The 25,584-nt window shown below is 39.9% G+C and overlaps 1 long non-coding RNA gene across 34 annotated transcripts in view; it reads right to left on the bottom strand.

The window, feature by feature from the left end:
• Nucleotides 1–25,584, bottom strand: part of LOC122159351 — a 369,357-nt gene that overhangs the window by 226,842 nt on the left and 116,931 nt on the right. For 33 of the 34 annotated variants that reach the window (XR_006168484.1, XR_006168510.1, XR_006168512.1 and 30 more), the window contains one exon: nt 596–921. The exons of the other annotated variant lie outside the window; for it this stretch is intronic. This is a non-coding gene — a long non-coding RNA (uncharacterized LOC122159351). The remainder of the gene's footprint in view (nt 1–595; nt 922–25,584) is intronic. 34 annotated transcript variants of the gene reach the window in all.

The raw sequence follows: 25,584 nt of genomic DNA, 5'->3' as shown, positions 1-25,584 counted from the left end.
ATAAACTGCTTTATAAACTAATTTTAGCAATGACACCAAAATGAAAGGAAAAAGTGAGATAAGCTTCTAGAATAGCTCTAATCTACCTTAAAATGAGTTTAGCCAAGATTTTACTGTAAGCTTAATCATTCAACATTTAAAGACTTATCCTGCATATTTTCTGTGGGAAAGATACATGGTATAGAGAACCTAATGGCCTAGAGCACTGAAAATACAGAGCATAGGTAAGCTTTGCTCCTGATTACTAACTGAGAATTTTTATATTTCTACATTCCTTTCTCAGATCATAGACACTCCAGTGACTCTACTAATTGCATCCCACTGACATCCAGTCCCTAAAAAGACAACTTATTCTATCCAGAACAACTTGGAAGATCATTTCACATGGCTCAAAAAAGACAAATATTTGCCACAGGGCTGAAGTTTATGCAGAAGTTTCTCAGCTGGACTCTCAGCAGCATAAAAGCAGAACAAAGCAACAGGAAAAAAAAAACAAAAAAAGCAGCTTCTGTTACACTGTTACAGTTGGTATTACAGCTAGAAAGATTATCATGGTGAAAGAGGGAAAAGAAACAAAAGTGGAACGAATACTCACCTATATCCAAAGATCCAGATTTGCAAGAAAGACTCCACAGAGAAGAGACGTCCAGAAAGAGACCGTTCCCTAGTGGCAGTCAGCCCTTAAATGCGGGGGGTCTAAATGAATTCACAGCTGAATTACCTTCACCTGTGCTCCCAACTGACTCAGTCCTTTTCTCAGGTGATCAATCAGTGGTTCAGGCCAATGGCTTCATTTTCTTTATGTAGTTCTTCTAAGCACAGCTGATCTTCATTATTTTTCCTCTAATACAGTCCCTGCCATTCTACCAGTGACTATCATCCTCCAAGATTCTCTTAAATTCCTTGAAATTTTGTAATTTCCTGTGAAAACAAGATTTTTTTTGTTGTTGCTGTTACTGTTTATGCCATTTATTGAAGGTAAAGTTAAACAATTTACAAAAATTACTTCATCAAATTAAGGTCTGCTGTTATTTAAATAGCTATCAAAAACTCAGAAAATTATAAATTCATGTTTGAACTTTAGCAAATGGCACTTCTACAGTCTGGTTCAGCAGTACTCTAACAAAGCTAACTGGTGATGAAGTTATAAAACTACAGGTGCAGGTCTGAAAATGAATACAAACAAGTCATTCACACCAAGAATCACACTTTAAGAAGTTACATAGAGTCACCTCTAAGCTTTTGTTCTCTCAGTTTCTTACCACTTTTGAAATGATTGGTGCCTATTCCACAAAAAATGAGATAGCAGAAAGAATTTTTTCCTCACATAAATCAACTCAGGTAGAAAGTGCTGAATGCTAATTAAGATAGGAGTCAGCCTGAAATTAAAACTAATTTCAGCTGTAACTGTAAGGAGGTCTACCACACAACTTAAAGAAGTAAAATATCCTGAGTTGGAAAGGACCCATAAGGATCATCAAGTCCATCAGCCCCACACAGGACTATGTAATAATTAAATCTGTCCTGAAAACAGAAAGCAGAACACAAGAAAGTTCCTGGTTCTTTGCTCTATGCCATCAAACAGGAGCCTTCCAGGCCACAGAAACTGGGATAATCTTCTTATCATTCTACATCATTTGAGCACCTTGTGAACAGCTTGGAAAGCACAACAAAAAATGTTCTTTTTCTCCTAAGAAACTCACTCAGAATCCATTTTTAAATCACAGAATCACCAAAGTTGGAGAAGACCTCTAAGATCATTTAGTCTAACTCTCCACATATCACCAGTATTTCCTGCTAAACCATGTCCCTTGGTACAATATCTTTCTTGAACACCTCCACAGTCAGTGATTTCACCACTTTCCTGGGCAACCCATTCCTACACCGGACCACTCTTTCAGAGAAGAAGTATTTCCTAACATCCAACATGAATCTCCCCTAGAGCAACTTGAGGCCATTCCCTCTAGACTTATTGCTAGTTACAAGAGATTAAAGGCTGATCCCCACCTCATCACAACTTCCCTTCAAGCAGTTCTAGAGAGCCTCCCTTCTCCAGACTAAGCAATCCCAGTTCCCTCAGCTGCTCCTTATAAGTGCTCCAGACCCCTCATTGGCTTCTCTGGACATGCTCTAGTAGGGCCTCAATGTCTATCTTGTAGTCAGGAGCCTAAAACTGAACACAGTATTCAAAGTGCACCCCCACCAGACAGAGCTGAATACAGAAGGATGATCACTGCTCCTGCTGGTAACACTATTTCTGATATGAGCTAGGATGTCATTGGCCTTCTTGGCCACCTGAGCAGACTGCTGGCTCATGTTCAGCTGAGCACTGACCAACATACCCAACTTCTTTTCCTTTATACTGTCTTCCAACCACTCTGCCCCAAGCCTGTAGTGTTGCCTAGGGTTTTTGTGGCCAAAGTGCAGGACCCTGCATTTGGTCTTGTTGAAGCTTGTCCTATTGGCCTCAGCCCAGATATCCAGCCTGTCCCAATCTTTCTGTAGGGCCTTTTTACCCTCAGGCAGATCGATCCTTCCTGCCAATATGGCGTCATTTGCAAACTTACAGAGGGTACACTCTAATCTCCTCCTCATCCAGATCACCAATAAAGATGTTGAACAGCATAAGCCCCCAATACCAATCCCTAGGGAACACCACCTGTGACCAGTCACCAGCTGAATTTAATTCCATTCACCACCACCTTTTGGTTCCAACCATCCAGCAAGTTTTTTACCTACTACAGAGTGTATCTGTCCAAGCCATGGGCTGCCAGCTTCTACAGAAGAATAATATGTGAGGCAGTGTCAAGTGCTTTGCTGAAGTCTAAGCAGACTAAGGCAGCAGCGTTTCCCTCATCCACGAGGTCATTCAATCAGAGAAGTTCAGGTTGCTCAAGCAGGACCTGCCTTTCATGAATACATGCTGTCCAGACCTGATCCCCTAGTTGTCCTATACAGATGCCATGTGATCTCTCTCAAGATAATCTGCTCCATAACCTTATGTGGTGCTGAGGTCAGACTGATTGACAGGCCTGTAGTTCCCCAGATCTTTGTAGACGAGAGTCACATTGGCAAGCCTCTAACCCTTTGGGACCTCGCTGGTCAATCAGGAACACTGATGGATAGTGGAAAGTGGCTTGGTTATCACCTCTGCCAGTTCCCTCAGCACCCTCAGGTGGATTTTAGTGACAGAAGTGATACTAGCAACAGAAAATTTGAAAATTTCAGATATGTCATCAAGTTTTTAAAACAAATCTGTGGGCCTCTCTGACGAAAATTGACAGATAATTAGCTGATTTAACAGAAGACTCTTATCTACTTGAGACAAATACATACAGATGGACAAGATGATTTAATCCTGATTTCAGAAGCAACTCTCACCTTTGTAGTGTAACAAAGGCTGCTCTAAACAAGATATACTGAAAGGTATTAAAAATGACAAACATATCTGTTTTAAAAAGAAACTGGAATGTATAATAATTGAGTTGTGGTTTTGTCACAAATACACATAGGTAAAAAAGATTGTGTCTGCATAATTCAATATTGAATTGCAACATTAAATGAAAGCCATTCTATTATTTAGCACATCCTATATACTTCATAAGAAATTATGAGAGTTATGAAGCATGTAGTAGACCCTTGATGTTCATCACATCAGACTAGAGGAATGATGTTATACAGCTCTGCCAAATGACAACCAAGCAACCCTGTTTCCATGAGCAATACACATGGTAAATTTTTCTCACATCACGAGTATATTCAAAAGACGGTCATGAGTGGTGTCCCCCAGGGTTCAGTACTGAGGCCACTTACTTATATTTAGCATCTTTATTAATTATTTTGATGAGGGTATTGAGTGCACCCTCACTATGTTTGCAGATGACACCAACTTGGGAGGGAGTGTTGATCTGCCTGGGGGGAGAAGGGCGCTACAGAGGGACCTGGATAGACTGGATTGATTGCCAAGGCAAACTATGAGTTTCAATAGGGCCGAGTGTCGGGTCCTGCATTTTGGTAACAACAATCTCAGGTAACCCTAGAGGCTTGGGGAGGAGTGGCTGGAAAGCTGCCTGATGGAAAGGGATCTTGGTGTACTGATGGACAGTTGGCTGAATATGAGCCAGAAGTGTGACCAGGTGGCCAAGAAGGCCAATGGCATCCTGGCTTGTATAAGGAATGGTGTGGTAAGCAGGAGTAGGAAAGTAATCCTGTCCCTATACTCAGCATTGGTGAGGCCTCACTTCGAGTGCTGTGTTCAGTTTTGGGTACCTCAGTATAAAAAGGACATTGAGGTGCTGGAGCAGGTCCAAAGAAGGATAACAAGGCTTGTGAAGAGCTTGGAGAATATGCCCTATGAGGAGAGACTGAAGGAATTAGGGCTGTTTAGTCTGCGGAAAAGGAGGTTGAAAGGAGACTTTATTGCTCTCTTCCAATATCTGAAAGTTGCTTACAGCGAGAGAGGGGTTGGCCACTTCTCACTGGTGACAGGTGAGGGGAAATGGCCTCAAGTTGCACCAGGGTAAGTTTAAGTTGGATATCAGGGAACACTTCTTTACAGAAAGGGTTGTTAAGCACTGGAATAGGCACCCAGGGAGGTGGTTGAGTCACTATTCCTGGATGTGTTTAAAAACCGTTTGGATATGATGCTCAGGGACATGACTTAGCAGAAAGTTGTTAGTTAGGATAGTATGGTTAGGTCGTGGTTGGACTCAATAATCTTTAAGGTCTTTTCCAACCTGAGTGATTCTATGATTCTAAGACTTTAATATCCTTCCAGATTCTCCACCACAGTGGGGAGAAAGCTAAATTCACTGCCCTCAACATTACTGACTAGCACATGGAAAAAGAAAGATTAAAAAAAGAGCGAGGAGACCTTTTCTCAGCTGAAGTCTATAAAGAATTACATGCTCTCCGCCTTCCTCAACTGATCTCTAAAAAATCCCTATAGGTATCTGTTTGACAGAGCATAAATACTATCAAAGCACAAGTAATTAAAACACTCCAAGTTTCAAATTCAACTGCCAGCTGAAACAGAGAGAGCACAGGGTTCAAGGCTGCTCACTTCCCCACACTGAAGACAGGTGAGATGAGAAGCCATACAGACATGATGGCACTGCGTTCAATTTGAGATCACTTTCAGAAGCTACAGAATGTATCTTTCCATATTAGAACTGCTGGAGCTGAAAAGCTTTGTAAGCCAACTGCAAACGTCCACCCCTTGAGTCACCATGTGGGTAAGCAGCTCCCCACAGGTGTCCTTTGAACCTGTCTCATGTTCTGCCACCCCAGCCAAGAGCACCTCCCTTGGGACAAGCCAAGATCAAGCTAGGATATGGGCCTGGCTCAGTGGATCCCATGGCCAGGCAGGATTATGGGGATCTGGAGCCTGATCCTGCTGCAGCCTCACTGGGGAGCAGCTGACAGGACTGGGGCTGAGGTGGAGCCCTGGGCACGGGCAGAGGTAGGGAGTTCTCAGGTGGGCAGAGTGTTGGTGCCCCAGATCCTGAGCTGAGAATCCTGAAAAATCATTCATTATTTGAGCTGAACAGCCCCCAGCCAAAGTGCTAGACATTAAAAAAACAAACAAATGAAAAACAGTGTTTTCTAGCCATAATCCCAATCCCCTACCTTTTGGAGACTTTACTTCTTTTTTTTTCTGACTTAGCTGCCCATTTCAGAAAAGTGAAAATAGAATTTCAAGAAATTTGACATGCCTGGTCATAGTGTCCTCAAAGTAGTAAATATTACTACATCACAGAACTATGAACAAAAAGAAAAAGGTCATTTCATTTTATTGTGACTAGTTGCATCTTTCATCAGAGATGCATTGCAGATGGAGAAAAAAGAAAAACATTTTGTTGTCTTTCCTTTCTCTCTCTCTCTCCAAATTAATGCATTTACAGCCGCTGTTAAAATATAATTTACATCTTTTAATCCCCATCTGTGTCATTTGCAGAAGTTAAGATAATCAGAAGCATGAATGAAAGAGGGAACATATATTGTTTTCATCCCACAAGGTAGTTCAATATTTGTTTCTTGGATGCTGATTTCAAACTGGTAAAACTGTAGTGACCTCACAAGTTTCTAATGGCTTAACACTCAGTGGGACAGCAGAAGAATCAGGCTCACAAGTTCTCCTGTAGAAGCCTAGTAGAAAAGAGTCACATTTGAAAGAGCTGAGCACCTAATTGTTTAAAGAGCCTGCACACCTAATTGTTTAAAATTAAGCAACCAGTAATGGTTCTGATCCCGTGGAAACGGCTCTAAAAAAAAAAATAAGAAAAAAGAAAAAAAAAGCCTTCCTCCAATGAAAAGTGATTAGTTTAAAGCATCATGTCCCATTTTTGGCAGTTTGATTGCAGTTTCCATGGGAATGGGAGTAGCAGAATCCTAAAGTGTTATCTTAATAACACTATGATTCTACAATTAAAAAGGATAGAATCCTATCATAGAATTATAGAACGGCCTGGGTTGAAAAGGACCACAATGATCAAGTTTCAACCCCCCTGCTATGCGCACGGTTGCCAACCACCAGACCAGGCTGCCCAGAGCCACAACCAAACTGGCCTTGAATGCCTCCAGGGATGGGGCATCCACAACCTCCTTGGGCAACCTGTTCCAGTGCATCACCACCCTCTGAGTGAAAAACCGCTTCCTAATATTTAACCTAAGCCTCCCCTGTCTCAGTCTAAAACCACTGTCCTATCACTATCCACCCTTGTAAACAGCTGGTCCCTCTCCTGTTTATAAGATCCCTTCAACTACTGGAACACACAATGAGGTGCCACAATGAGGTCTCCCTGGTGCCTTCTCTCTTCCAAGTTAAACAAGCCCAGTTCCCTCAACCTTTTCTCATAAGAGAGGTGCTCCAGCCTCTGATCATCTTAGTAGCCCTCCTCTGGACCTGCTCCAAGAGCTCCATGTCCTTTCTGTACTGGGGGCTCACTAAATAACTTAGAGCCTGACTCTAAAAGATGTTGAAACTCTTCTAAGAGAGAAAAGCATCCTCAGCTCCCACCGTTGCTATACCCTGCATGTTCCTGGAAGGACACAGTAATTAGATTCTATTTCTCAGAAGTACTTCATGCATTAGTGAGACCAGGTGCAATCATTAAAAACCTTAGCAGTTTATGGAGTAGAAAGAAGAATGACACCAAAGTATCTAGAATATTTAAACTCAACACATTTTTGAACCTGATGGAAACTTGACAGTTTTGTTTAACCAGACTTTACTCTTGTAGCCTTATGTCCAGAACCTCCTGAGGTACAGAAATAGGATGATCTTCTTTCAGGCCTTTTCTGGCCTTACTTTCATAACCCTTGTATTTTCATTTAACCTTCTTCCAGACTCACTCTTTAACAGTTGCTCTTTCTGAAAGGCTCAGCACTGAAACACACTCCTCACTTCAACATGCCCCTGGATACTGTGTGTTTAGCCCATAAGTCACCACACATTCAGCATAGAAAATAGAAAAGTATTACAAACTCTGATTCAGTATTAAAAGTGAGACAAATATTATAATAATCACTTTTAAATTATTCTATACTACTCCGTGTTTCTATGATTCTTGAAAAGGTTAAAGTAAATTAAATTCACTTAGTTTCAGAGGTCCTGAGCTTCATATTTATTATTCATCTCTATCTTCCAAGCAAGAATACTGGTATTGTTTGCAAAAGTCATTTTTCTGAGTCTCATCATTATGGGTCTCAATTTTGTTTTTATTAATTAGCAACCATTATGTATCAGTGTCTTGCTCATTTGTTCCATCTAGATGATAATTCCTGTCCTCAGATGCCATTGGTTTGAATAGGAGCCTCCTGCATACATCCAATTGTTTGTCCTTGCTGTTTGTGGGTTTTTGTTTTGTTTTAATACTTGAAAGGAAATTAAAAAAATTAAAAAAAAAAACACTGGAAAAATAAATTGCATGTACGTAATGATAGAGTCACCACCCTCCCCCTCCTCATCTGGGTTATTTTGGGTCACATTTCATTTTCACATCAAGAAAGAACTGGATGAATAGTGAATGGGAAAGTATCATTATAATTGGAATCATGCTGTTTTATGCAGGCCTGCACATCTGGAAGAGGGTGGGAAAAGAGAAACAGAAGAGTGGGAAAGGCTGGATTCATCTCACTAGACAAACCAGGGAGTCTGGAAAGCACATGTAGTCTGGTTACTTCAGTTACAGTGAAAGTCAGCACACCAAAAAGAAAATGTTTGCCAATAAGGCACATATCTCCACGTTCAGAAGTGCTTCTCTTCTCTTTTTGAAGCTATATCCCAGCCACCCCCATTGGTTATTTTCTTTGAATGTAGGGGTTATTCTCCTCCTCTGCCCCAGTGAGCACAACTAAGGTGGCAGGGCAATTCTCCTGCCAGCCTACTAGTTACAGATTAACAGGAACAGCCCTGCTACCACAGTGCCATTTAGACAGGCAAACACATTCATTCATGTGATTGATAAAATGTGTTTGCTTAGTGTTAAAGAATCCATAAAAGCCTTTTCTAATGCTGCTATTGAAAAACATCTTAGAGGTTTCCTTACTGGTAAACAACTGCAGTGGCTTATCTGGGTCACTATAGTGTTCCACATACAAGTCTATGGCTGGTGGCCTTTACATCTCTTGGAAGCTTCATCTTGTACCTAAACTCAGTCCCTGGACAGGCAAAGCACAGAGGCATTGCTAGACTCCATGACTGAGAGCTACCATCTCCTCTCACAGAGGAGAAGAGTAACACATCAACCACAAGGATGTAGTTTTGTGATCAGACCACAGACAGGACAAAATGCCTTCTCACGTCCACTTCTCCAAAGAGCTCCCAGACACACAGCCAGGTCATTTTTACATTAAGGTCCAGAAGAGAGACAGTGCATGTTGTTTGCTAAATAAATACTACAGAAGGAAGCCAGAAGGCTACATTAGTATTCACAGTGACAGTATGGTACACCATAAGGAAGTAGTGCATAACCCCAGCACTATTATTTTTATTACCATTATTTTGTCATCTCCATCTTATTTAGCTCTCCACTTATATTTCCCAATCCATCATATAGCATAATTACATTCAATGAATGGGCTCTCAAGTTACATAAAAAAAGAAACTCATTCTTAGAAGTTTCTAACTGAGTTGTAAGCAATTAAAAACATCTCTGAGTCCTTCATTTAATTTTCTTGAATGGGAGAAGTCTTAGAAGTAGGTAGAAGCAATTTCCTTTGCGGAAGGACCATGAATTCATATTATGGCATATGAATAATGCATTGTTCCATTTAAAACATCTGAAGAGCCAGCACGGTCTGCTGGCAACATAAAACAGAGGGGACTGGAGTTCTGCAAACAAGTCAAGCACAAGTCATGCAGTGCCAAGGAACCCTATTGCTACTTCATCTGTCAGACATGGAGGCCCATGGAAGAAGGAACCTCATCTTGTCCCAAGCATAAAATGGGTTAGAGAGATGTTTAAAAAAAAAAAAAAAAAAATTAACAAAATGAGTCTACTTCATTTAGGACAAGTTATTTTGTCTTACAGCCATTTGACAATCAAATGAGCAAGGTCCAGACATTTCCAACTGAGAATTCAGATTTTCTGGGGAAAAAATTTTTGCCTCTGTGCTAGTCTGAAACAGGGACTGAAGCAGCATGTTTATCAAGTCAGCACTGCAGGATTTCATAACTAATATTTTCTAATTCAATCATTTTATAGCTAACTAATCCATGTTATAACTGTAATTTTCATATCTTCAAAATGAGAACGTATCAACTCTATTAATACTACAGCTGCAATTCTGACTGTAGAACTCTACTGCACTTAATGGCATTTTTTGGGGGTTCAGTAATTCCTGGCTAACAGGTTCAACTTAAAAGTACAGCCAAGACAATAGGGAAAACAGTGTCAAAGCATGTTTAGGACTGTAACTGGATTTGGGATCTTCCCTTCTTTCTGAGAAACAGTGAACTTGATTTAAAAAATACAGCTATAAAAGCAAAATCTTTGTTCTGAGTTAATGTTTGCATAATCAGGACTGACACTTGGGCATTTTTGTGCTCTGGCTAGTATCAATGCTTTCATAACAAAATATGAACTGATTCTCCACAATTTCTATTGACTCTCTGGACAAAAACTTCTTTGTGCATTACAGGACCAAAAGCATTACGTAGAGTAAATATTTGAGCTGAAGGTGTGCTACCGATAGGTTTGTACCCACTATCATTATTTTTTGTTGTTCATGTTGCTGGCTTGTATCCCACTTTGTTACACAGTAAAGTAAATGACTCAGAAAGCTGTTGAACAGGAATGAATCTCCCACATAACATAGAAATTGCAACAGATGATTGCAGTTTCAGACAATAATGATCTTACTATTTTTAATAGCTGGGAGAACGAGGGTTTCTTAGAATGCATAATATACTGTAATGACTCACAGGCTATTTTTGAATATGAGAACTGCAGAATCACATAACTATAAAGGTTTGAAGGGACCCTCTGGAGGGTCCCATCTACTTCAGCTCCCCCACTGAAGCAAGCTCTCCATGGTAGGTGACGGAAAAGGCAGGTTTTGGATATCTCCAGAGAAGGGGACTCCACAGCCTCTCTGGGCAGCCTGTTCCAGTGTTCTGTCACCTTCACAGTAATTTTCTTTCCTTCATGTTTGTATGAAACTTCTTATGCTCCTGTTTGTACCTACTGCCCCTTGTTCTGTCGGTAAGCAATGCTGGAAAGAGCCTGGACCATCCACTTAACTCCCACCCACTATATATTTATAAGTATTTATAAGATCTTACCTTCTCCAGACTGAACAGTACCAGTCTCTCAGCCTTTCCTAATAAGGGAGAGGGCTCCAGGCCCCTCATCGCTTCTGCTGAACTCTTTAGATGTTCCCTGTCTTTCTTAAACTGCAAGCACAGAACTGGACACATTACCCCAGATTTGACCACACCAGGGTAGAGCAGAGGAAAAGAATTGCCTCCCTTGACCTGATGGCCATGATTTATTTAATGCACCTCAGGATACCACTGGCCTTTTTTGCCACAAGGGCACACTACTGGCTCACGGCCAACCTATTGTCTGCCAGAACATCAAGTCCCTCTCTGCAGAGCTCCTCTCCAGCAGGTCATCCCCTACTGATCAGTGCAGTTATTCCTCCCCATGTGTAGGACTCTACATTTGCCCTCATTGAAACTCATAAGGTTCCTCTCTGTCCAACTCTCCAGCTTGTCCAGTTCTTGTTGAATGGGAGCACAGCCTTCTGGTATGTCAGTCACTCCTCTCAGCTTCATATCATCAGCAAACTTGCTGAGGGTACATTTTATCCCTTCATCTGGTCACAGATTAAGATTTTGAACAAAGCTGGACCCAGTACCAATCCCTGGAGAACACTGGTAGCTACAGGCCTCCAGCTAGACTCTGTGCCATTAATCACAGCCCTCTGAGGTCTGATAGTCAGCCAGTTCTCAGTCTACCTCTCTGCCCACTCGTCTATCCCACACTACTTAAGCTTATCTATGAAGATGTTCTGGGAGATGGTGTAAACACCTTGCTGAGGTCAAGGTACACAACATCCACTGCTCTCCCCTCATCCACCCAGACGGTCATGAGATCACAGAAGGTGACCAGGTTGGTCAAGCATGATTTCCCCTTGGAGAACCCATGTTCACTACTCTTCATAACCTTATTTTCTTTCGCTTGCTTGAAGATAACATCCAAAATAAGCTGTTCCATTACCTTTCTGGGGATGGAGATGAAGTTGACTAGTGTGCAGTTTCCCAGCTTCTCCTTTTCACGCTTTGAAAACAGAAGCAACACTGGCTTTCCTCCAGTCCCCAGGCTCCTCTCCTGATCTCTATGAACTTTTAAAGATCATAGGAGAGTGGCATGGCAATCACTTCTGCTAGCTCCCTCAGCACTGGTAAGTACATCCCACTGGGGTCCATGGATTTTTGTGCATCAAGTTTGCCAAGACAGCCTTTGACTAGATACTCTTTGATGAAGGGGAAATTTTCCTTTCCCCAGACACTCACTCTTGTCTCCAAGATCTGGGATTCACAAGGGTTAGTCTTAACATTAAAGAGTGAAGAGAAAAAGGCCTTCAGTAACTCCACCTTCCCAATGTCCTCTTCCACATTTTTCCTAAACACCATCTCAATTTACTCCAACACTATTTAGAAAGGTCTATATATATAAATTTAAAGCCTACTTATGCAGAGGATGAAGTTCTACCCTATTCAGTAGGGTGAGGTTCATCTCACTTAGCCTTAGCTAACTGAATGATTAGCATTAAGTTTTTCAGCTAAGTATTCCTATGATGGGATGAACAGCTTTGGGAAGACACCTATTATTTTGACCAAATTTTAGAATTAGCCAGAACAATAGCCAGAACAGATAAATGCAGCATTTAGAAAGCAAAGCAAAGTGAGATCAATTCACTCCTTAGTCTTGTTTGTGCCTCACCAATAAGTACATTACTACAGCTGTGGTAAGATATCACTGAGAATGAGAAAAGAAGGCTGAAGATGGGCCTTTGTTAAAGAGCAATTTCTTTTCACTGTGTAGAGATAAATTAAATAAGTTAAATTTAAGTTACTCCCTGCCATCAACACTTGCCTAAATCCTAGTTTACCAAATAAATAGTCCAAATGAGATATCTGTGGTATTAGCTGAAGAGTTAGGTAAATAAAGCTGGCAAAGCTGACAGCATGATATAATCCTATTCTTTTTCAAATACCATGTAAATGTTATTCTTATCTTGTTCTTCATACAGTTAGAGGCCATAAACAACCCGAAGATTTCAAAATCTTATTTTCTCACTCAGAGATTGAAAAGATACCTGAACTTGTACATGGTAACCAAAAATAGGGTCATGTATATTAGGTCTTCTCAAGATCCAAAAATAAGCATCTGTGACTTTCTAGCATGGATTTAAGTCAGAGAAATTCTAACATATATATGTTGGAATAATGTCATTATTTCTTCTTCCAGTGAAGTTTATACAACTTATTTCTGCAATATAACACAGCATTTCAAGAATATATTTTCCTCTTTGATTTTTGCAGACAAAAAAAAAAAAGTTAAACATCTCTAGAATGAACTTATGGGAACTTCAAACTTCTAGTCCAATACATGTTTGAAAAATAATGTTACATATGTGGCTCATAGCTCCCCCTTATTCTACAAGATTTGCCTCAATTAAGTAGCAGAATCTTCTCTGAATAAGAATCAAAAGTACTGCCCTTAATTTAAAGGCACATAAACTACATACACTGAAATGGAACCAAACATTGGATCAACAAGTATTGTCACGTATGTTGATATTTTGTTGCTTAAGAAGCAGGATATCTTTTAATTCTACCTGGGGACTTCTATTGGAGAGAAGGCAGGAAAAGAAGAAAAGCAGAGAACGGGTAAGAAGTTTTGGGTTTTGCTGTACATTTTGAAACAGAGAATTTTAAGCAAAGCTGTCATTTAGTTTTTAAATCACAAGTTAGAGAATAATTATAAACTAGATAGAATTCTTTAATCAACGCCGAAATAATTTCTATTATTCTAATATAAGAAAATTTATGGGTTTCCCCAAGAAATCACTGAAGTTCTGAACTTAAAGTGTGTGGCATCAATGTATAATTTAGATTGGAAGGGATCTCTGGAAGTCTCTAGTTTGTGTCCAGCTGGGTCTTGAAAACCTCCAATGACAGAGGCTAAACAACACCTCTGGGCTCTTGTTTCACTGCCTAGGGAAATTCTCACAGGGAAAAAATAATTCTCTTTGAACAGTTTGATCCTCTCTCTTTTCATTAAATGACTGCTGGCTCTCATCCTCCCACTATGCACATGGTCTGGCTCCTCGCTCTCACTAACCTTCCTGCAGACACTGAGGAGCTGCTGCTGGCCTCCCATGAAGCTGCCTCTGTTCCAGGTTGAGCATGCACCATTATCTCAGACTCTTCGCATGGGACATGTATTCCTCCAGCCATAACAGTGGCCTCTGCTGAAGACTAGGTGACATAACCACAATACTCCCTCTTTCTTTCTAAAAAAAATAAGGTGGGAAAAAAATAGATGTTTGTAGGAAGAATAAAAATGATTCATGATCCTCAACAATTGATCCCATGTTCATGATATTAATATGGTACCATCACTTGTTAACAGTGGACAAGAAATTACATATATATGAACTGATATAGTTCATATGAACATATATGGAACTGATGCTAATACAAATGTTAAGTCATTGTGGTAGCTAATAAATGCACAGCTCTTAGCTGTATCTCAGCAGGAAATTTCCATGTCCCTGAAGCAAGTAAGGCTCTTATGAAGATAGTCTCTATGGCTTTCTGGCCTCGTTAACTTCTACTTTGCATAGTCCTAAACTAGTGCTCAAAGGATTAATGAAATTAACTATATTTATGCCCAAAGCATGTGCTTTCTCTGACAGCCAGTATTACAATGACATTTATATTGTAATAAAAGCATAAAAGCAGAGTTTTTTTTCCCACACTCCAGACACTTGCAGAGATTCATTTGTTTGCAGTTTTGTAATCTGGACACTATACAGTGCAGGAGTGTTTGTCCTCCAAATCTGACCAATAAGCAGTTAACTCCCTGTTGTCTCTAGCTAGCTTTGAAAGTAAGTGAAAAAAAATATATTGACTGTTTATGTCTTTATTCAGGACTTCATGATGATAGTAGAAGTATATATCTCATACTGGAGAGAACTTAGCTAATGCTCCATTCTTGTACCGGACACCGTTGAAGTAAGGAGCCACTGTTTCCTTACCTAGACAAGACCTTTGGAACACAAACTATCAAAATTCAATGAACTACTAAATCAACACTATTTTTTGCAGAAAATATATAACCTGTAATACAACTCAACCTTTGGCACTCAGGCCACAGAGATTGCACTGACATTAATCTTAGCTAAGAGAGTCAACCAAATAAAGGCTGATCACTGACACAGAAGTTGCCATCCATCTGCTTCTCTTAGATGGACTGCATGAACCAAAAAAATGACTTATTCCTAATTTCACCTTGTTTGACTGCAGCCTCTGGCAGCACCTCAGGAATGCTGAGTGAGTCTCTGTGCTGTGTAAGAACATGCTGCAACTATGAAGCATTACTGTTGCTGCAAGAGAAGCAGATACAACACAAACTGTCTAGTATCAGATTGCATTACCATTTCCCAAAAACAAGAATATGTGCAGAATGAGAGAAGTGGTCTGCTACAGATAGAAATTTCAGAAAGGTACACAACCCATGCAAAAACGACCCTTTATTATGAGTAAAGCATAATACATAATTTCACACTTTTCTACCTACCTCTATAAAGATTTCGTAGACCTAAAACCTTTGAGATGCTTTGGAGGATATAAGAAATGTTATGATGAGTTATCTAACAAATACAAATTTTACTATCCTGTTGTACAAGATCATGGCACATATTGCAATAAAAATGCTTTCAGTGAGTGATTTTTCACATTCTCCACCACAAACTCAGCCAATAATCACAGATCACCAGCACTCTGCTAAGCCAGACAGATGCTTCCATGCTTAGGCAGATGAGGAACCTTCTTGCATCACATCTCATCGCCTGGTTCAAAAGGTAACACAAAGCCAGGGAAACAGTCATCTGATTTGTCACAACCATCTTTTCTACCATGCATATTTTATAATTATTTAAGTATAACAAAATGTGGATATATTCATGCATGTATAAAGCACAAAGCAACACCAAAACAAGACAAGTTGGCATCCTATTGTTAGATGCTTGCCTGAAATTTTGGTTTCAGTCCACATTTCGCATTTTTAGCATGATCTGGGTGAGTTAGTATCTCCACTCATTTGATTGTTACCTTCAAAGGTGAAATAAAGATATTTCTTTCACATTCCACTTATTTTTAGACTTCCAACCCTCTGGAGAAAGTACCATCACTTTCTCCTTGTGAGATCTATGCAATATTCAGGAGTAAATTGAGTTCAGGTAGATGGTCATTTGGAAAGCAGCAAAGACCTTAGGTTCTAAACTGAGGCAGAATGCTACTGCATAGCGCTCGCAGAAACCAGCTGCCTGAGTTTCCATACTTAATTTTGGGCAAGGTCTTCAGTCAGCTCTGAGCAACACATCTCAGTCTCTACAGCACTCAACTTTAAATGCACATACGTGAGCAGCAGTCACAGTCTAATTGACGATCTAGGCAGTAACAAAACACAAGGTCATAGCACAAGATATACCTGAAGCAAGACAAATGTGAAAACACAAGATACAAACAGTGTAGCAACAGCATAAATTATCTAGCACGATTAATTCTACATTTATAGCCTGTCAGCATTCCACTGGTCACTTAATAAGAAAAGACAATTCAGAAATGCTCTTGGCATTCACAAAGCCATTTGTAGTTCTGGACACAATTTTTTACAAGAACTATGAAATAAAATTACTCCACAATGATACTTCAGGGGAATATAATGAGCAAATAGGGTGGCAGGAGCAACAAGTTTTGATGAAATAAAACATTTAACAAGCTTTTGATAGTCTGAGCACACATAAGGAAAATAGAACTTATCTAAGAAAGAAATTTGAGCTTTAGGCCAAACCCTCTGTGGGCATAAATCAGTTGCATGGTTTTATATAAGGTGAAGAGCTGGCCCTGAAAGGACTTCACCCTGCTGCTGTGTTATCAAAGAGCTTCTATTTGCCTCTTCTGCTCACCAGAGCTTGAAAGGAAGCATCCCATGAAGTACTTGCCAGAATCCACATGGTGTATCTCATTGCATTTCCTCATCATATCCCCTCAGCTGATGACCTCTGGACCCTTCCTTTCAAATCCTCTGTGTCCTGATACCCCCACTGCACAAACATGGTTACCTATTTCCTACAGAAATAAACTTTGGCTAGTAACCATGGACATAGTTTATGCAGTCAGGAAAACACAAAAAACAACTGTCCATTGTGAAAAAAAAAAAAAGAGAACACTCCTGTTCCCATTCAGTGACCCCATCCCCACTGACACCAAAGCAGTAATTTTTCTTATCTGAGGAAACGTGACCACATGGGAGAAGATTACTAGTTGGAATATTGCCATCACATTGAGCAATGCGTTTCTTTTTCCTCTTCTGTAATCAGAGTACAGAAAGATAGATCTGACAGGATTTTATTGACACAGACTTTTTATAGATCCAGTTAAAAGGTCCCCAGACACTCATTCAGCTTCCTGTACATGTAGTACAAAAGCAGTGCAAAATCATTGTTGGTGAAAATATATTTTGCTCTGAATAAGCAGGGCAAGATAGAAGGGATATCCAAAAGACCATAGAAGATGGCGGTTTAATATGGCACATCACCTGCATTAGTTTGCCATAACCAAAAGGAAATACCTTCTCTTATCATTAAGGGAATTCTAAGACATGGCCTCAATTCTCAGCCCAAATCTATCTGATCTTTGGCATATGTCTCCCTCACCTCATTTCCCTATCTTAGCAATAAAGACTGGTTCATTCACTTCATTTATCTTGTCAAATTAGACATGTACACTAACCCTTTCACCCTACATAATGTGGTTGGAGTAATGTATGAGAGCCCTAAGAACCTTATATCCAGCCACAAAAAGAAGATTCCTGCAGTGAAGCTCATAAGCCACAGAGCTTAAGAAGGAAGGAACATACTACATCAAGTAAGCTTCAGAAATATATACACTAATTATATCTTTAATTTTATGTACTTTCAGAAACTTAACTGAAGATTTCAGCCAACTGCCACAGTAATAGCATCAATACCAGTTGAAGTCGAAAAATAATTCATTTTAGCCTTTTGGTTTCACATGTTTCTCCTCTTTTGAAGGTGAACTTTTTTATGCATTAGAAAGAAAACAAAACACCAATACATCTTGCTAAAATGGGAGCAAATTCCCAGCAGCTTTTGTGCTATGGAACAGTGGGAAACAAATATACACATACTCTTTTCCCATTGTAATGAAATTCTAACCATACTTGTTTTGAATAGGGCAACAGAAAAAACAGCTGAAGTTTGAAATGTGACACTCAGCACACACATTGTCCTTATTAAGAAGTACATGGTGTGCTGTATTTGAGGAAGACACGTTTTTAGCTTTTTTAAAAAAAGTACTAATTGGCAGGAAAAAAAAAAAAAAAACAACTTCTCATTTTAAAAGTCTAATAAAGCTGTCCTTTTTTGACACCACTACAGTTGCACCTGCCCAGTCTGAAGCTAATGTGTTGCTGACAATAATTCTGTGTGGAGAAATGTTCACATGCATAACGTTATATTTTCTGTTTCAAAGAATGTGAGAAATGTGAGTAAAATCACCTAAAAGTAGTAATTGACCCATAACAGACCAAATACTGGCTCTGAAATTCTGACTTAACTCAGTCTAAATCTCTGATGAAGTCAGAACATCCATTCCTTCTGGAAAAGTGTACCGTCACCTGTGTAATTCACTGTGCTCTGAACTGCCTTTGCACCCAGCTGGATGCCCTCCTTCTGCTTCCCCAATCATGCAAGATTTGAAAATGATGTTTCTGGGTCCTGCCTGCTTTGTAAAGTTCAAGGCTGCTTTCCTACTATTCTGAGAGGAGAAAGTAATTGTGATCTTTACTCTAGGCTGTTGCTACCACCTTCAACTATCTACACAGTACAACTCTCCTGCAAAACTGACGACATCTTCCATAGCAGTCTTCTTTTCTATTCTTTTGATCTACTTATGGCCACATTTATGCTTTAATCTGTGTGGCCACAGCCTTAATGTATGCAGGATTTTAGCTGGGCTGATTCCTGACCACACAGCCAGCAGCAGGCCATACTCCATGTAGAGGCAGACTCCATGTGATCTAATCAGTCCTAGCCAGAGAGGGGCCCACAGGAAACCTCTTTTCAGTTTCATCGAGGACTGGGATCAGAGCAGCACAGCTCTATATACCACTGATGCGATGTATATGCCATGTGGACCACCTTGGTCGTGAGCCATTATCAGACCAAACAACAAGTACAGAATATTATGTGCAAGACAACAAGCCAAAGCAATATCATACCTCAACCCATTTAGAGCTTGGTCATGCATAGTCCAGGAACACGGTCATACAAATCTCTCAATTTATGCACACCTGCAGGAAGCAGGGTGGCATGGCAGATATCCAAAGACTGATAAAATTTTCAGACAAGAATAGGATAGAGGCCCAGGGCACAGAGGAGGCCACAGGTCCTGATATGCAGGACCGCTATATCTCTAGAGAGATCAAGGGCAGCTCAGAAACAAAGGCAGACAAGAGCATTCATTACAATCGAGATGACTCAGAGAAAACTCTCTGGGCAGAAACAGGAAAGGGGACGTGTTTACAGTGATGTGAGTGTTTATATCACTCTTATTTAATTCTGTGTTTAGTCATGGCAGTGACCTGCCCACTGGCAGCTCCTCAAGTCTAGCAACACTCCATAAATAGTTGTGACCTACGTCCCCTACTGCACAGCCACTCGTAACACTGAGCAAACTGTGTGCACCACCTCAGTAGTGCATGGTCTTTCACGCTCAGATCTTAGCTAGTTAAAAATTTTCAGCCTAGCAGATTCAAAAGATTACTAGTACTCATGACATTACAACAAGCCAAAAAAACAGGTTCTAAACCACAAAAACAGACACCTCATGCCCATTACCCTAGCTTTCTGATGCAAATAATGGTCTGTGACTGCCAACACAGGACACGTAAGTAATTTGCTGGCACTGAAGCAAGCTGTACAAGATCAGTTATCAGGAGTTGCATGCTTTTCTCATCTGCAGAGAAGGCAGCCACAGGATTTTCCATCTCCACAGGATTTCAGCAGAAACAAGCTTCTGTAGCCTCATGAAGAAGATAGCTTCTCAGCATTGCTCAGAAAAGCAATACAAAAGATGTCACGTATGGCATAGGAGTGCTACCTGAATATAACGCAAAAGCGCAGAGGCAAATACCCACTGTCTACCTCCTTTGCTTCTCCATGTCCTACTCTCAAGCCACTGACAACTAGCTAATAATAGCAACACTTCCAGCTACTTCTTGGTTACCTACAAAACTGTATCTAAGTGTTCAATGCTATCATTTGGCTCACAACAAGGTCCTAGTACCTCCTTTTAGCCTTCAGTCTGAGGCACTATGACTTTCTCAACAACAGTCAAAATCTTGATTCCTATCCCAAAGTTGTCCAAACAGATTTATTTATTTATTTATTTATTTTCCCTCACCTGAACATCTTCCCAAGTCTAAAAAATACTTGTGAGGAGAAATATGGGTAGCAGGTTGGGACTTCAATTTCTGAGCTATGCTAGGACAACTGCATTCTTCACCTGTTGAAACAAGACAGAGAATCACAGAATGATTGAGATTGGCAGGGATCTCTGGAAGTCACTTGGTCCTAGGGCTGCTTGCTCATGACCATGTCCAGATTGACTTTGAAGATCCACAAAGCCTTTCTGGGCTCCCTGTTCCAGGGCACAGTCATACAGTAAGAAACATTTCCCACTGTTCAGACAGAACATCTTGTGTTCCATCTTGCGTCTTGTTCTGGCACTAAGCTCACTGAAAAGAGCTGACTCTATCCTCTGTGCACACTCTCTTCAGGCATTTGCACACTTTGCTAAGATCCCCTTCTCCAGGATGAGCAGTCTCAACTCTCTCAGTTCTCTAGTCCATTGATCATCTTGGAAGACCCTCACTGGACTCTTTCTAGCATGTCCATATCATTCTAAAGCATCCACTATGGCAAAGCCATTAGCTAAACCAAAGACTGAAAGGCAGGAAGTGGTGCCAGAGAGATGTTTGCAGGAAGTTTCCCAAGCGTGTGATGGAGAACATCAAAATGGCAGCTTTTTGAGATCACATAGGTGACCTTTGACATCTCTCATTCATAGAATCACTGAATGGTTTGGGTTGGACATTCTCAATCTTCAGTCAAGATCAGACGTTTTCTGCAACAAATGACAAAAGTCTAGGAGACAACATCCAGTGCTTTAGGAAGTGTCACAACGACCGTTTGTGCCTTCAAAATGCACATTCCACCATAAACCTACAGGTTACATCTGCACCAAGGATACAGAGAAAAACAGTAGACAAGATCACAGAGGGAGAAAGATGTATTCCACTAATTTCTGTGATCTGCACAAGGACAGCCTCTATACAGGTTTCTGTAACTACAAACAAGTTACTGAATCTTAGACATCATGCATTACATCCTATTTGCTATCACTAAATGATATAGGAGTAGAACTGCTTTGCAGTGGCAACAGACTGATGGAGGAAAATACTCTTAAGTCAAAGAAAATCTCACTGGTCTACAACAGACAGAACTTTCAGTTCCCCTGGAACAAATGCGGAAAGCAAGTTATTTTCACACATCACTGTTTTGGAGATAGCCCGTGAAACTATCTTTTACAGACATCCATACTTCTCAGCATGCTTCAGTTCTTGATATTATATCAAATCATGTCTGTAGACTTTTAGAAGTCAGGAATTACTGGCTTTTGTTGCTGAGTAACAATTCTACTGTCAAGGCCACAAAGAAAGTGCTTATCACCACAGAAGATTCAGAGTAAATTTAGTAAATCCATGTAGGGTATCATGAACATCTTTCAGCATTCATTACAATTATTCCAGCCTTGAAACAGAGAAGAAAACTTTACTATATTATTTTGTAACCTCACTATTCATCTGCTCCCCACTTGACTATTATATTATAGATAATTTTTTTTAGAATATATTTATAATATTTAGAATATATTATTTAGAGTATTTAGAATATATTTAGAGTATATTAATATTTAGAATATAATAATTCATGACCAATGCTTTTATCCAGCATTGGCAGAAAGCTTCATCTTCTTCATCTTCTGCAGACCTAGAGACTAGTTTTGAAGGTATAGAAGTCAGGTATAGAAACACATAAGTGTTATGGTAGCAGTAGGAAGTATTCTATAATTCTCAGGCCTACTCTTCTGATGATGGCTAGTATGTCTGTAACCAAGACTGAAAGCAGGGAAACTTCAATCTTAACGTACCATAAATCTGCAGAAGGAATTACTCTGTTCTATTCCTGGTTTTCTTCTCATGTTGACCCTGAAAACAAAAATTGGGCTGCAGAAGGAATCATACTTATCGATCACGATCTCAAAATGTAGAGGAATATTTATTCCACGAGGCACTACTGAATCTTAGAGTCAGTATCTCAGTACCGAGCCTGTGATGCAGCAACATGCCTCTTCAGAAGTTGAAACTACACCTTGCCTTTCACACTAACACAGAGATTTCTCAGACCTACAGAATCACAAGAGTTTTACAAATCATCACAACGTACTCTCCTTTATTTAAAATATGCACATACATTCGTTGTTGGAAAAGAGCATTTGAGCAAGGTCACTCTGATAATTCTGAATGAAAAGTTCTTAGAGATATTAAAGGTGTATTAAACTCTGATATTTTTTCTTGTAATTTAAGGGGGATGAGGATGCTCATCACTTCACAGATTTCCCCTTATTGTACAGATGTGGCTGAAGAAAAATGTGTACTTGCTAGATGATTGTAACACTTCATTGTTCCTTTTTAGAGAGTTTTAGCATATTTTTCACAGAGGGAGATTGAGGGGAAGGCTGTTAGATTTTGGCTGGAAAATCATATTACAGAACAATGCTAATCAAACTACTAATGACTATCCCATGGAAAAATGTGGCCAGCATTGTTCTTTGCAAAAAACAAAAAAAAAGTGCTAGTATTGTTCAGAGATACTGAAAGAGAGTTCTTTTGAGTACATTTGACAATGAAACACGTTGTCACCATTTTTATATAGAAGGTCTAATGCTTTGGATGTCTACCTGAACATCAATGGTGCCTCTTCACTGGAAATAAAATATCAGTGATGCTCCACTTAGTCAGCCTTTCTTCTTTCCAATCAAGTTTGATAGACTGTAAAACAACTTTTCAGTCCCAGCTACAGGGTCAGAGCAACAGGTCAGCTCTAAGTATAATAACTATAAACTCTAAGAATGAGACATTTCTAAACATCCAAAAGATTGTGTTTCATGATTAAGCTGTTATAAATGCTATTTAAACAAACTTATCCACCACTAATACCAATGTTGACACTGCCCTAGATTTATAATGCATTTTCAAAGGTCATTAATATTGTCATCATCAAATATCCAGCATTTCTTCTCTGGAAAGAGAGGACTTTTATTTTCATATATTTGATCTGATTGTATCAGAAAGAAACATTTCCCCTTTTTCTCTGCCTCTATGTTCTAATTTACGACAAAAATAAACTATACATACTTTAAAACCTCAACCATTGCACCAAGAAGGATCTCTGCTTTTCAAGCAATTTTCATCTACTACAACAGACAATCTATTCTGAATGTATCTAAGGTGGTTTTTTAAATGCAAGCTAGCTTATACTACTACTAAGTCTGCAGATGACACCAAGTTGGTAGGAAGGCTTAATTTGCCTGGGAGTTGGACGGCTCTACAGAAGGATTGGGACAGGCTGGATCACTGGGTTGAGGTGAGTAGGGTGAAGTTCAACGAGACCAAGTGCCAGGTCCTGCACTTTGGCCACAAAAACCCCAGGCAACACTACAGGCTTGGGGCAGAGTGGCTAAAAGATTGTGTGGAGGAAAAGGACCTGGGTGTGCTGGTCAATGCTCAGCTGAACATGAGCTATCAGTGTGCTCAGGTTGCCAAGAAGGCTGGTGGCATTCTTCTAGTTCATATCATAAATTGCATAATCAGGAGGAACAGCTCTGGTACTCAGCTCTGGTGAGGCCTCATCTTGAGCACCATGTTGAGTTTTGGGCCCCCCACTACAAGACACTGAAGCCCTGGAGTGTGTCCAGAGAAGGGCAATGAAGCTGATGAGGGGACTGGAGCACAAGTCTTAAGAGGAATGGCTGAGGGAGCTGGGATTGCTTAGTCTGGAGAAGAGGAGGCTTAGGGGAGATCCTATCACCCTCTACAGCTACCTGAAAGGAGGTTGTGGTGAGGAGGGCGTTGGCCTTTTCTCCTGGATAACTAGTGACAGGACAAGAGAGAATGGCCTCAAGTTGCACCAGGGGATGTTCAGGTTGGATATTAGGAAAAACTTCTCAGAAAGAGTAGTCAAGAACTGGAATGGACTCAAGGAGGTGGTGGAATCACCACTTCTGGAGGTATTCTAGAAACAAATAGATATGGTACTAAGGAACATGGTTCAGTGGGCACAATGTTGGTAGGTGGACAGCTGGACTAGATGATCTTTGAGGTCTTTTCCACCCTTCCTGATTGTATGATTCACCCTGAACAACAGAACTCCTTATGAAGGCAATATGACTTTTCCACACAATTTCTCACGCCCTAATCTAATCTCTCCTTCTCCATGAAAGTCCTGCAACAGATCAGAAAAGTAGCAAAGGCATGTAGTCTTTTAAACACTAGGCATCTATAATAAAACAGATGCACTGATGAGAGCTGAATGAGTGAACCCCAGGCTAGTGATTTGGCATGGTTATGTGGATAATGGCACAAGTATCTGGCTCCACACTGTTCTCTACCATGTTTACTGCGAGTAATCTTACTACAATTTGAGAGAAATGCTAATAACATCTACAGAATATGACTGCAAATATCAAATTTTTAGTTATTCTAAGTCATTCTAAGATGCATTAAAGGAGGGATGTATGATAAGGTCAGAAAAATCTAAATAGGGCATCCTAACGTGACTTCATGCTCTAAGGAGAGTTACAGTTCAAAAATGTAAGTTCTTTCCACACATCACCAGGTTGCTTTAAAATCAAAATGAAATTTAAAAAAAAAAAAATTCTTCTTCATGCTCTTCATACTTTGATTAGGTTAAACCAAAACATCATGGACATCCAAGAGTTGGGGACATTACTAAAGTAAGACTGGATTCATTTTGTGGAGTTTTCCTTGGAGCTTGGATGAAGTTGAACATTTAAGGCTCAAGAGCTGTGCTCTGGAAGAGAAAGGTCTGTGTGACTTAAAGCCTAATGTATTAGAGGCTCAATAAAGAGCTGTAACTGAGATGCCCACTAGACCACAGATCTTTGGCTCACTCAATAGATACTGGAAAAGGTATTATAAAACATGCAGACTCTTGCAAAAATTCTATTTTGGAAGGCAAATACCTCAAACTTGACAAAAGTTTAAAAAAATAACCAGACCAGTACAAAAAGGATGTTTATCGTATTATATTTCCCTTTTAAACATAAGCCTACTTTCTTTTATTAAAATAACAGTATGTATGTGCTTTATCTAGATTAAGTTATCATTCCATCTACAAACAAGTACTGTACATCCCACCCATCCCATTTTGGAAATACCCCAAGTAAAAGAAAATACACTTGGTAAAGGAACATCTCAGCCTTATTACTTGATTTTTCTGAAGAGCACCTTTTGTGCAGATCACATGTTCTGCTATAAGACCTTTGGGAGCAGTCAAGAATCACAGAGTATCTCTGATACTTGCCCAAGGCCTGGCATATTATATTCATGAGATTAATAAGTTCAAAAGGGCATATTCCAGCCATTTCTAAAGCTGTGTTTGCTGGCTCGCTTTCAG

Source organism: Centrocercus urophasianus, unplaced genomic scaffold (assembly GCF_019232065.1).
Source record: "Centrocercus urophasianus isolate 14NV4802_14NV808 unplaced genomic scaffold, USGS_Curo_1.0 seq_10, whole genome shotgun sequence".
NCBI lineage: Eukaryota > Metazoa > Chordata > Aves > Galliformes > Phasianidae > Centrocercus > Centrocercus urophasianus.
Note: the sequence above shows the minus strand (reverse complement) of the source record. Positions and strands in the feature narration are given on the sequence as shown.